The sequence below is a fragment of the Macaca nemestrina genome, chromosome 15 (genome assembly GCF_043159975.1).
Source record: "Macaca nemestrina isolate mMacNem1 chromosome 15, mMacNem.hap1, whole genome shotgun sequence".
NCBI classification, from domain to species: domain Eukaryota; kingdom Metazoa; phylum Chordata; class Mammalia; order Primates; family Cercopithecidae; genus Macaca; species Macaca nemestrina.
In genome coordinates, this window is record NC_092139.1 from 116,728,200 (window position 1) to 116,740,362 (window position 12,163).

Here is a 12,163-nt window from a genome sequence, read left to right on the forward strand (position 1 = left end):
AGGCAGTGGGAGTTGACCGGTTGGGAGTTGCTCCCTCACCTGAGGTCCTGGGACCCTGAGGCTGGGCTGCTTTTCCCAGCCTTTGGGAGTCTTTACCCTTGTGGAGGAGCTTCCGGATTCCAAAGGCTTTGGCGAATGTCATCTTCCTGTGGCTGCGTCTGCAGCTGAGCTCAGAAATTGTTAGGGAGGCTTCTTAGAATCTCCCAGTGAATTCTGCAGGCTCTGAAGGGCAGCCTTCAGCATGAGGGCCTCTGCTGGCAGACGGTGGGGTGCAGGCGGTGCGCAGGGGACAGCCGAGCCCTCCCAGAGGACAGCCTGAGTTAGTCAGGCTGGAGTTGCCCAGATAGGGAGAGGCTGGTGGGGCTGCTGCTGTCTTCCACCTTGCCCCGAGGGCTGAACAATGGGCATGTTCTACAATGAGGAGGATGCTCTGCAGGGACTCGGCACAGGGGGACGTGTTGTGCCAATCCTGGCTGATTGTCGGCACCCACTCGGCTGTGTCCTGCCGGGTCGCTGAGGCTCTTACTTGTGTCCTTCTCTGAGCTCCACAGAGGACGGGGAAGTACTCGGGGCTCAGAGACCCAGACACAGCTGGGGGCGTTGGCTTTCTCGGGGCGCCCTTCCTCCCCCGGGGCCTGCCACGCTGGAGCGCAAACAGGTGCTCCCACTGCCTCTCACTGGACAGTCACAGAGAAGCCCTTTGCTATGGAACCGCCAGCCTATTAGCTGTGCACACTGCGGACCCAGAGCATGTAGGGTGTGCACACAAACGTGCACACGCACACTTGCACACGAGTCAAGAGGGAAAGGGTCCACAGCGGGTTGTCCGGAATGCAGGTGGATGTTCATGGAAGAGCAAACATGCAGCCCCAGACATGCCGGGCCCTAATTGCCTAAGAGAGGGCGGGTGCCGGCCCGGGGAGCCTATGGCTCAGCACAGCACGCAGGTGGGGAGGAGGGTGAACTGGTCAGCATGCTGGCCTCTGCTGGCTTCTCCTTGACCTCACCTGGGTTAATGTGGACCTTAGGCCTGGGTGCGTCCTTTCCACACTTGACCCCAGAGTCCCCAACAACTTAGTGAGCGGTCCTGGAAGAAAGAAGCCAGACCCATTATCTTCCTGCTACTCAAGGCCTAGCGCCTTCCTCCCAGGAGAAACCCACCTGTTCCCACCCAGGCAGCCTCCTCTCCCTGTCCCTCCCGTCGTCCCGCAGCCCCGGGCATCTCTGGTCCTCAATGTGCCTTCTGACCTTTGCGCTTGCTGTTCTTTCCCGGGATTCTTCTCCGCTTGGCTCTAGGGCTCCCTCCTTCCCCACGTCTTGTGGAATGCTGCTTTCCTCGGAGACCCCTGGACTCCTCATCCATAGTTCAACCTCACTCCTCCCTTACTTCCCACCCCGCCTGGTTTTTTGTTTCTCTCCTTGCCTTCCCCACACATAGTCAGCGGATGCTCATTTTGACGTGAACCTTGTTTATGTCTGTCCAATGCAAGCCGCTGGGGCAAGGCTCATGTCTCTGTCCCCTGCTGCATTCCCAGGAGGCAGCCACCGTCAGGATGGTCTGGTGTCTGCCCTGGAAGGAGGGAGGGAGCAAGGGGACGCGACGTGCTGGTGCTCAGACGCCGGTGCCCCAGAGGCTGGCTGCCTGTTGACAGCGCGGGTGCTCGGTACCAGTGCCTCTGGGTCTTGTGACTGTAGCCTCGGCCTTGGCCTTCCCTGACACAAAGCCCAGCCTGGCCTGGGGCAGACACATGCAGAGACCTGAGCATCTCTCTCAGCCCAGTGCCTGGGAGGGGTCAGCACAGGGAGCAGTCCCTGGATAGCCAGGGGTAGCTTCATTGAGCTGAATCTTATGAAAGAGCAGACAACACTGAAAACCAATTTGATGTCCATGAATGTTCACCCCCCCCACACCTCCCGCCACACATTTAACAGCCACTGACACTGCACCTTCCAAATCCGTTTTATTCTGGTTTGAACAGCTCCACTCCATGGAAATGGCTTAATCGGATTCCTCTGTTCCTCCCAGGCAGGCAACCCAGGGTGGTGTGTTTACTTTCCAGACTTGCTAGACTGTATGGAAACAGACAGCTTGTACCTGCGCCAATGTGGCGTCTGTATTTTGGGCAGGGATCGAACATAAATAGACTATTTTGAGGGTGCCTGGCCAGACTTTTCTTCCATCCCCAAATCCCAAGTGCCAGATCTTTCTGCATGCAGTTAATTCTATAGTTAGTACTTGCCTCTCTCCTATGATGCTATTATTTAAAGCTTGATTTCTTTGGAGAGAAGGATGCTTAAAAATGCTGCCCGGCTGGGCTGGGTACCCGCCCCATGTGCCTGGCATCGTATGACCTATTTTCTAGGTGGGATTGGTTGCTGGGAACTGTGGCCTCACGGAGGAGAGCTATCATTTCAGGAGGCCTGGAACGAATGTCTGTACTTGTTGACTCACTAATGTTTGCCAGAACCTTGAGAAGTAACTTTTTAAAAAGCAGATGTAAACACTGCAGTTTCAGTGAAGCAAATGGCCCACATGGAAATGGCTGTGAAACGGAATTTCAGTCTGCCTCCTCTGTTTCCACAGGACTCAAGTCTCACCCATTTAGCTACATTGTCTCCGAGAAGCAGATGTGGGCTCTCTACTGCACGTTTGGTTTGCAATTCTGTTTAAGTGATGCCTTGCTTGCCTATTTCTGAATATGATAATCAATAATAATAATTATTATTATTTTGAGACGGAGTCTCACTCCGTGGCCCAGACTGGAGTGCAGCGGTGCAATCTCGGCTCATGGCAACTTCCGCCTCCCAGGTTCAAGCGATTCCCCTGCCTCAGCCTCCCAAGTAGCTGGGACTACAGGTGTGCACCACCACACCCAGCTAAGTTTTGTATTTTTAGTAGAGATAGGGTTTCACCACGTTGGCCAGGTCTTGATCTCTTGACCCAGTGATCCATCCAACTCGGCCTCCCAAAGTGCTCGGTCAAGGTGTGAGCCACCGCCCTTGACCAATAATAAATTATTAATTGATGCACACAGCGAGCTGTGAGGTGGTCAGCCATCCTGAGGGTTCCCTTCTGCTATCGCTGCTGTGAAGAGCCACGGGTGGTTTGCAGAAGAACGACCATGTGCAGGTGACGGCGTCAGCTCCTGCTGCACAGGCCGCTCAGGGTGCTCAGAAGGGACAGACCCGCGGTGCTGGGAGTGGACGGCGACTGTGCTGAGGAGGCCGGAGCCACGGCTGCCACAGAGGAAGGTGAGTATGAGCATGGACGCTCACGGGATGCATCACCTCCAGCAGCGGCCCTAATGCCAAATCTGGGTCTCCTTCAGACAGAGGAAATACCGTTTCATTGGAACACAGCCACGCCCATGTGTTCAATGATTGGGGCTTTGCACGCAGCACAGCAGCAGCTGAGGAATAACAGAGGCCGTGTGTCCCTATCGCCTAAATTATTTTCAATCTTTCCCCGGCTATAGACAGGTCTGACCTTTACAGAATATCCGTGACTCTCCCCTACCATTTACCCCGCTATAAAACAAGTTCGCTGACTCCTGGTTTCCACGGAAACTCCAGGAATTCCACATTGGCCTTTCTTGGGTCCTCAGCTGCGGAGGCTGCCCCTGGCCGGCAGTCACTGAGTGGAAGTCGAGTTGACCACATGAGTTAAGAAGCTAAAGAGTAGAACACATTTTTATGTGGGAAACAGCCTGTTTCCCTTGCACCAGAAGCAAGAACACACTTCTAGAAGGTTCTATCGGGCCCCAGGCAATGCTGCTGACCCCAGCAGGCGTAGGGCAGTGCACCCCTCTCCACTGAGTCAAGATAAGCACAGAGCCTGGCTTCTGAGCCTGCCAGGAAGGCCCGTCTGCCCCCTCTGAGGGGCAGCTGCCCTCTGGCACCTCCCCACCCCACCATGCTCCTCCCAGAGCTCCCAGCACAGAAGGTGCAGGGACTGCCCCGGGGGTGTGTTCGGAAGACACCCAGCCAGGCAGCCAGAAGGAGGGAGCCCCGTCAGGTTCAGCACCTCCAGAGCCAACTCCAGGGCCCGGGCCAGTGCCAGGGTCGCCATCTGAGGCCAGCCCCGGCCATCCTCTCCTCACGGACGGTCGGGCCAGTTTCCACCATCTACTGCCCTCATGGCATGCACTTCCCCACTCCTGAAGCAAAGAGCTGGCGCTGAACACCCGTCCCGAGGCTGCGGGGTGAAGGAATGTGGGGCCTCGGTGAACACAGGTCCACCCCCCGAGCAGCCTCACCTGTGAGCAGGTGGTCACACAAGTCAGAGCCTGGGCTGGGCACAGTGGCTCATTCCTGGAATCCCAACACTGTGGGAGGCCAAGGCCGGCAGATCACCTGAGGTCAGGAGTTTGAGACCAGTCTGGCCAACGTATAGTGAAACCCTGTATGTACTAAAATACTAAAAAACGCAAAAATTAGCTGGGCGTGGTAGCCTGTAGTCCCAGCTACTTGGGCAGCTGAGGCAGCAGAATCACTTGAACCCGGGAGGCAGAGGTTGTAGTGAGCCAAGATCACGCCACTGGACTCCAGCTTGGGTGACAGAGCAAGACTCCATCTCTCAAAACAAAACAGAAAAAACAAAAAAGCAAATCAGAGGCCAGCAGGGAGAGGGAGACCACCCGGATGGTGCCGGCAGTGCGCTCAGCACCCAGTAGCTACCCCGTGCACGGGACAGAGGCAAGACTTCACCAAAGAGGCTCCTGAGCACCCTGGGTTCACTGCCAAGGTGCCAGCTCAGCACAGAGACCATCTGTCTCCAGGCCCTGGCCAGCCCTCACCACCAACCTGGCTTTGCTTTTGATAGGTGGGCCTGGGGCCCTGCTCTGCCAGCTGGGACCCGGGTTCAAAGCGGAAAATGACCGGCACTCCCAGATGACCTGTGCGGGCCTCACATGCACCCAGCGAGTCTCTCAGTGACACCAGGGCTCCCAACACTTGGTCCCCATCTGCCACCAGGAGCCTCGATTCTTGGCCTGGGGGCAGGGAATCCTGCCACACCCTTATTTATTTTTAAACACCTCTTTGAATTGGACTTTCAGGAACATTCAGGATGGGACTCCCACATCTCTGTTGTTTAATTATTTGATTTTGTTTGATTTTATTCACAGAATAATTAGCCTACTAAGGATCTAATTATTGCTAAGGCATGCATTACGGAGATCAGCCCCAGGCAGCTGCCGGAGATGAGCAAACATGTTGCCTCTGGCCTGGGTCTCTGCTGCAATAACATTTTGAAATCAGTTATTTTCGTTTAATAAAGCGGCCCCTGATTCACCCAGGTCCACAGTGGGCCAGGCATTGTTTGCACTTTGCTGCATTTTCAGGGCTCTGGCTTTCTTTGAAAGACAACAGTGTTTCCAATTGAAAGTTGACTCAGAAAACAATGACTCCCAACTCAAGGTCAAAGCTCTTCTCTAATCCAAAGTAAACAGAGTAATTCCTTTATCTCAGGCTCCGGGAGATTAAGGCAGCATCATTCCTTTCCCGTTTATTAAAGGTGCGAGATCCGCGTGTCGTGGCAGATACCAGGTCTCAGGGAAGTCTAATTAGAGAGATGAACCGATACATGGAATGGTTTATAATTTATCTAATCATGAAGGCAACTTTGCTCCCGGCTCGGTGTTCACAGCGAGAGATTTCTATCTAGAATGTGCTCGGAGGATCCAGGAAACGAAGCCGCCCTTGGCTCAGTTTTCTTGGCCTTATTGCTTCAGGAAGTTTCTGTAGCCAAGAGGGCTGGGCCAGCCTCAGTGAGACCATTCCTGCTTCCACCCAGGCCAGGAGGTGCGCCCTGGGCAAATGACCTCAGCGCCCCGGTTTTCACACACGGGGGATTCTCCCAAAACACTTCCTGCCAGTCCTGCTCGGCCTCTTTCCCTCTTTCCAGACACCCCACTGTTGCCTGTTGGTGTTGGGGGTGGGGAGCGGGGGTAGGGGGAAAGCCCTGGGCTCGGGCCCACATCTCCAGGGCAGGAGCGGCAAGAATAGGAGCCCATATCCTGGCGAAAGCCCTTGGTTAAGGGAGTGCCGCTGTGGGCTCTGGGTCAAAGCGCGGTCACCCGATGGAAATGGGGAAAGTTCCTTTGTCCCCTTCACAGGATGTGCAATGGGGAGTGGCTCGATTCTTCATGCCCCGCTGCTCAAACCTCTAGGGAAGCAGACAGACGGGCAGGCTGTGGGGCTCCCGACCCCACCACCGTGTCTGGGGTGGATGTTTCCAGCTCCTGAAACCCCTGTGAGCCTGTGTTTCAGGGTGCTCTGTTAGTTTTGCCGTCTAAAGGCTTGTGTTAACCCCTCCACCTTGTCTCAAGGACAGAGGCCTTTCTATCTCCCGGGTTCTTGCCTTGGTGTATCGGAAGAATCCGATCACACCTGGGCTTGGAGAATGGGTACAAGGTTCGATTGAGTGGAAGGAGCTCTCAACAGATGGGGGAGCCAGAAGGGGATGGAGTGGGAAGGTTTTCCCCTGGAATCAGGCTGCTGGGCACCCCGGGCTCTCCTCTGACTGCCCTGGCCAAACTCTGCCTCCTTCTGCCAGTTGGTGACCTCCCGGTGCTTGTCGGTGCTCCTCTTGATGTCTGGTCACCTGTGTGTCTGCCTACAAAGGTCTCCAGGCTTTTATAGGCACAGGATGGGGGCATAGCAGGCCAGGGTGGTCTTGGGTAATGCAGTATTTGGGCAGGAAAACAAAAATGTGTGTCCTCATCTAGGTCCCTGGGCACAGGCCCTGGGGTGGAGCCCTAGCCAGGGACCACGACCTTCCCCCTTCCATATTACGGAAAGGGACCAGGCCCTTCCCTTCCCAGCACTTCTGTCTCACTATGTCCCCGGCACACCCAGACCCTCCTCCCAGTGACACCACGTCCACAGGCCCTGGGATGCATTTGTTTTTAATGAGGACGTGCTGTTCAGAGCTACAGGATCTTCGGAGAGAAAGCAGGGTGTGCAAGGGCCTCAGAATTGTCCCAGGGTCATCCTGGAAGGAGACCCCTCAGACCTCTAAGTCCCCGAGCCTGGACCCTGGATGTGTGCTCAGCTGTGCCCAACTGCAGTGCTTTGGGACCGCCCTCTAGCTCCCCACGGGAAGCACAGGCCCTGGGCCGGCCCAAGCCCCACCGGAGTAGGGTGTCAGGGGCAGGGAGAAGTCAGTGTCTGCAAGAAGAACATGCCCCACCCCAGTGCCTCAGGCCTCCCTCCAGCCCCTGGACAGCCTTGGTTGGAGTCCTGCCCCCAGGTGCCTTGGGACAATTAACTACAACTTGAGTTCCTGGATTTGAAGCCTGGCTTTGAGGGAGGGGGAACGTTCACTCTGTCCTGGAAAAGGATAACCCAACCCCCATCCCGTGCGTGGTGGACACAGCTGGGCACTTGTTGAAGGTGGAAACATCTTTTCCCTTGAGAAGAAAAATTACTTTGATAGACCTATTTCTATAATCTGTCAATTGCATGAAAACTTTTTCGTTTTGTGGCTAAAAAGCCAGAGCTGCTGAAAAATCTATCAGTCTGTGGAAATCTAAAGTCTGTGGAAGGAGGAGCTGTCAAGGGTCACGTTTCTGGAGCACTAGGATGGGGATCTCAGGGCAGGGGAGGGACACACTGACCACTGACCGGCATCCTTGATGTCCACAGCCTCAAGGTGTAGCTCTCATTCAAGGCCCAGAGGCCTGAGAGGCAGCAACAGCTGCAATTTAGGAGCTGATTCGTGTGTGGGGTTCCGAGGGAGGCTGTCAATGGGGTTAGAGGTCGTGACTTTTATCAGGATGGGGAAAGGCCGGCCCAGGGCTGCCCTGCGGACATGTGTGTTGAGGCGTGAAGGAGCCTCCCTCCCTGTGCTGATGGACTCGGAGCCTTCCTCAGTGGGGTTGGCTTTATCCCTGAGCCTCAAGGTGGTGTCAGCCATAGAGTGATGTTCGGTGGTGGACGTGCACAGCCACGCCGCTCCCTTCCCGGATGACACCCATGCAGTTATGCACGAAAGCAGAACCCAGGGTGAGATCACAGACCCCAAAGGCCCACTGCCCTGGGCAAGCCGAAACTCTCTGTGCCTCAGTTTCCCCTGTGTGGTAATCCTGGAACCTGCTCCATGGTTTGACCTTGATGATTAGATGAGCCAGTGTCTGCTGCACGGGGAGAGGCTGAGATGTGCCATTAAATGTGCGCGTGTCGGTGGTAACACGCTTCGCGTGGCCATTTGGGCTGCATGTGTACAGACATGCATTGGTATTTATGTACATACGTGTAAAGATGCGGCAATTTAAGAATCAAAGAGAATAACTATAATTAATTAAAGCACATTACATACGTTAAGAATGGGAGTTCATAATGGCCTTCCTAAAACATAGGTCAGTTTAAGATAAACTGAAGAATCAACTGATTTTTCAGAAAACTGGGAAGAGGAAAGGATCTCACGGGTACTGTTATGCCCAGACCGTTTATTCCCCGAAGAAGACCACCAGAGTCCAGAGTCAAAGCTAAGCAGCAAGGATCTTTATTACAGGTTCGAACCTGGAACTCTCCCTCGCTCGTGAAACGAGACGGGCAGGAGAGCTCCCCCACTCAGCTCCGAACAATGTTATATAGTCTAAGAAAAGTGGGCATAGAGTTATTATACAAATCAGATATATGATTGGCTAGTGTTTGAACAAGGCGATTTGGCTAACTATGATTGGTTCTTGCCATTTCTGATATTTTGGTTCAAACTTTGAGGCGGGAGAGCAGGTTTATGGCAGCAAGAGTTTATCTTACTTAAACACGTCTTGTGCCCTTGCCTCAGAACTTACAAAATCTCTGGTATGTGCAAAACAAAATCTCTGGTACGTGCAGAAAACCAGGTACTCACAGAACTTACGAAATCTCTGGTATGTGCAAAGATTAGAGAGCAGAACAAGGGTGTAGCGGGTGGGGGGCGGGTACACATCTATCTTTGTGTCCTTTCAGTACCAGTGTTTCCTGTGCAGAAGGCGCCAGGGCACCCAGATGGCTGGTGAAGGGAATGTCTTCTTCATGGGATAACGATAGCTAACGAATCAAGATGGCAGACCAGAATGTCAGCACTTCCAATCCCTAATGAAAAAGCAAATAGACCCAGGCCGTGACCAACACTAAGAGGGTGCTTTAGATAGAAGAATCTGGTGAGCCGCTGACCAACATCTTTATTCATATTCCTCCCATATGGGTTATGAAATGTGCATGTGCATATGTAATAAGATAATATATAGTGTTGATATATTTATATATTCTATAAACTTGAAAATAATGCTAACTCTTTATCTGAGTTTAAACCAATACTGGGTTGCCCCAACTCCTGTTACTTTACAGAAAGTTTTGAAATTGAGGTCACAGATCAGTCTTATCATCGTGAAAGCGTTCTGCCTTCCTGTCATGCTGCGGTTCAGGAGGAAAGCCTGGAAGCATTCTTGACCACAAAACGGGGCCCCTATCCACCCACCCCCTCAGGCAGCAGGTCCCTGGGGACAGACGGGAACCTCAAGCCACAGGTGTGGAGCAGGGACAGGGCGGGTCCAGTACAAGTGCCTGTCGGGCCCCATGCTGGGCCTCGCTCCGGCTTCACTAATTGTTCTCTTTTTCTTTATGGCTAAAACACAACAGCTGTGTATTGTCACGCAATTGTGTGACCTCTTCTTAGGTTCCCTTCTTGGAGCAAACCCTAAGGTTAGGAAGGAACGGGGGTGCACTAGCCTCACCCACACTCATGCCCCTGGGACCACCCTACCTTCACAGAGGACACCAGGCTCTGTGCATGGCTCTGGGCCTTGAGATGTTCATGGAACAAAACCCAGCAGATGTACCCTCCAGGCAGGACGTGCAGCTCACACCCATTAAACAAGAGCTGCCTGACACGTCCCAGACAATACCGAGCTTCGAGCAGTTAAGAGGTCACGGTATTTTCAGAGTGAGGGTATAACCACTAAACATGCACAAGTTATTGTTTAAAATTCACTTAAAATTGTTCCTCTGTGTGAAGTTAAACTACCAGAATCAGGCATATTGCGATCCCTGTGTTTCCTTTTGCTGCCCATGTTTAGGATTTGTTACAATGTTGCACAGCACAAGCGCGTCTCCTCCAGCCAGCACTTTGCACTGCAGTGGCTGGTTCGGTGTTCACTACAACGTGCATGTACCCTAGGTGCTTTAAAAAATTACTGTAAATTGGCTGGGTGCAGTGGTTCCCACCTGTAATTCCAGCATTTTGGGTGGATCACTTGAGGTCGGGAGTTCGAGACCAGCCTGGCCAACACAGCGAACCGGCGTGTGCCTGTAATCCCAGCTACTTGGAGGCTGAGGCATGAGACTTGCTTGAATCCAGGAGGCAAAGTTTGCAGCGAGACTCTGGCGAGACTCCATCTAAAAAAAAAAAAAAATGTGTGTATATATAAAATATATATTGTATATACAAGTATATATACAATACGTTATATATAATATATAATATATACAATATATGTCATACATAATATATAATATATTATATATTGTATGTAATATATATTACATATCGCACATATAATATATTGTATAATGTATAGTATAATATATATTGTATAATATATATAATATAATATATATTATATATACAATATATTATATATAATATATATTAAAAACTAAATTGACAAATCATAGTTGTCTGCATTTATGGGTTATAAAATGATGTTATGATTTATGAATAAAATGTGGAATAATTAAATCAAGCTAATTAACATAGCCATCGCTTTAAATGCTTATCATTGTTTGTCATTTTTATCATTGGGAGACTCTCTCTACTCCAACCTCCCTGCTCTGCCTGGCCAGGGGCACAGAACAAGCACATCCCTTGTGCTCAGCAGCAGCCACAAGGAACCTTCTCCTTCCCACTTCCCACAGCTAGCATGGAGCACAGGGTCCCCCACAGCCCGCTGTTCTCTGCCCGCTCTGCAGGGCCACCATGGATGCGAGGTCTCTGTGAAGATGGTCCCTGCGTTGCAGGTCCCCAGCAGCCACACAACGAACGTCGGCTGGAGCTTGGACTTGAGGAGGACAGGGCTTCTCCTCCGAGAAATGGAAACTCTGTCCCCACAGCTGCCAGTTGACCTTCTCCTGCTGGAAGGACCCCCGTGGCCTCTGCTGTCTGCATGGTGTGGCCTGAAGAGCCGTACACCCCAGGAGCTGCCTCTGGCCCTTCAGGAGGTGAGACTGGGCACATCGCTCGGTGATGAGGCAGGTCACGCGGGTGAGAACGGGGTTCTGCTGTGTTGGGCTGTGCCCTCTGGTCAGTGGCAGAGCAAACGCATCCTCAGAGACAGGCTCATCTTCCTCCGGTCTCCGGAGAACTCCACCACCCCGCTGTCTCCGCTGGCAGCCCTGGGCTCACCCACTAATCCATTGGCTCTAATCTCCACCCAGGGACGGTGAGTCCCTCTGCTCTGTGGGATCCATTTCCAGGGCGACCAGGGGCATGACCTTCCACAGCACGGGACAGGTGCAGCCAGGCACGCTGGCCTGACTGCCAGAGTGTTGGGGAGAAGACCTGGGGTACATGTGGCATCTTGGTCCTCCTGGCTTCAGCCACCTGGTGACAGCCCCTGCCTGGGACTCGGTGTGTCCTCCTGTCAGTGGGTGAGGTGGGGGGCCCAGTTCATTGGATCCTTAGAGAATCATCAACCCCTTGGGGGAGGTCGGCTGGACCCCATCAGGGCATCTGTGAGCAAGGAAGACTCACAGGGCATCCTGCCTCCGAGGTCCTTCCTCAGTGGTGCAAGGAGGCGCGCTGATGGCGGAAGCTGTGGTGCCAACCAAATATTTACCACGGCCTGTGCTTGAAGAGACCTACACCAACTCCCTCCGAGTGACTGGCACCTCCCCGGAGGCGCAGAATGGAGACATCCTCTTCTTTCTGTGTGTGCAAACAGCAAGAAGGCCAGGCGGGCAGACGGCTCGGGAGAACAGATGCCCTGCTTGGCACCTCATTTGGCAGCCTGTGGTCTCCCAGGCTCTGAGCCTGTCCAGGCTGTAAGGAGCGCAGACAGTGGAAACTGGGAGGGGCCTCCCAAAGACCTCACCCCCAGGGACTCTCTCTCTTTCAGCAGGGCCCCGCACGGTTCCTGAGCACCACGGGGTGGCAGAACATTCAGGCCAGAGGAAGAAG